This window comes from Lygodium microphyllum, chromosome 13 (assembly GCF_053477565.2).
Source record: "Lygodium microphyllum isolate KBCC chromosome 13, Lygodium_microphyllum_v1.1.10, whole genome shotgun sequence".
NCBI classification, from domain to species: Eukaryota; Viridiplantae; Streptophyta; class Polypodiopsida; order Schizaeales; family Lygodiaceae; genus Lygodium; species Lygodium microphyllum.
The window spans coordinates 48316209-48318085 of record NC_141147.1 but is presented as its reverse complement, the minus strand read 5'-3'; positions in this window follow the sequence as shown (position 1 = coordinate 48318085).

Below are 1877 nucleotides of genomic sequence, written 5' to 3'. Positions count from 1 at the left end.
TATACATCAAGAGTGAGTCCCAGCTATTTCAGCTCGTAGAACTCATTCATTTTCGGCGTGCGATACGCAAGTGGTAAGTATCTTCCTTGCATGACTTTCTTCAATTTTTCCCAGGTAACAAATCCTTCCGCAGCCCCTTGATCTCTGCACCATTGCTTCCACCAGAGCTTGGCTTCACTGGTGAGCTTCAGCTTGGCGAGCATAGCCTGGTTGGTGGGTGCAGTACCGGCTGCTTCAAAGTAATCCTCCATGGATTCTATCCAAATCTCAGCATCCACTTGGATAGTCCTACCTTTCCCGTCAAAATCAGGCGGCTTAATCTGCTTGAGTAGAAACTTCTTCTCCTGGATCACAGCAGTACTTGATGTAGGAGGCAAACTGGGAATCTGTACCTAGGGTTGTGTCTGGATAAAGGATTCTTAACGTTATAACCCGCTAATCATCATGATTTATATTTCATACCCAATTCAGCTATCAACCAAGAATCCTAGCCACTTAACTTTTTATCAATTCTCATGGACAAGACAGATATTGATAAAAAGAAGTCTTTTTGCATTTATATGGGCATAACCCTTTCGGAGTACAACATTTCTTGAGATGGTAGGGCAACTGTTACATTTAGTTTGGGGAGAATAATGTTGTATTACATTTATCTACGGGAACTGGATAATAGTATGGTTTCGGGTCATGGATCTTCAAGAATCGGTAGTCATCGGAAGATTAGGGTATCCTTTCCTTTGGAACCCATTCTTCTCATAGTGCCCCAACACCTTGATCCCGTCGGCGGGGATTACACGGGTCACTTCCTCATATACATATGAGTTCATCTCAACCCTCCGACCTTGAATATGTAAAGTTGAGTTTACGTGAGCCTCCACAAAAATGAATAGCTTCACGATCTTCAGGTCTTCCAACCACTTGATCCTCTTTAGGTTGGTTTGAAGATATGCAAATCGATGGGCAGCTATATAGTAGATTCGTGAGTCACCCGTCCATCTCTGTTCCACGTGCAAACATGATAGATTATAAATACGATCTAGGATGTTCATAATCTCAACCCTTTGTCGATAATCCGGGGAATGCATCGCGGTCATAAACATGACTCGAAACACTAAGAACCTATTCCATGCTTCATAATTCTGCAAGACAGCATCAAAAGTAAGGAAATGTTCGGAACAACAACATTTGCTTTACTTCTTCTTATTAAGATTTCTTAAAAATAAATTCTTTGTTGGTTCACTCTGATACCAACTGTAACGTGTCCACCTATTCCCTTCAGGACACATCTTAGCAGTCCATCGAAAAGAAGATCTAGAAAGCTCCGCCCAGCACTCCCATGTAATGTTATGGGGTTTGTGATCTAGGACTTCCCACATCTGCCACATAGCGGAAGTATTCTGGCCGTTCCCACTTAGGAACGACTTGAATCAGGGTTCCCCCTAATGGTCATTTCCTAAACGACAACTAGCATCGAACCCCAAGCGAACTACTTTACGCAAAAACGTCGGGGCCAAAGCGTATTTACGCTGCACTTGGTTTAAGGAGAATGGGAAATGAGAGGAATGCAAAGCTCGATCTCTCTGCTATAAGTCATAGCCCCATTCCGTTCCCCTAAAACAGCGTAAATCGGGATTAATATAACCTAGAGTCTAGGTCAGCGCCTTTGCTATTCATTTCCTTTGAGACGATCTTCTTGTTGTCCATTATGATTGAGAAAAGTTCACGGCCAACCGAGACCACCCATCCGTAGGACGGACCCATGGCCACATCCACCGCACTTTCCTCATGTTGTTTTAGTTGTTTAATTACTTACCACATTTAGTTGGACATGCATCAAGCAACTTCCTTAGTTAGCCCGTTAGTCACCGGTTCCTTCA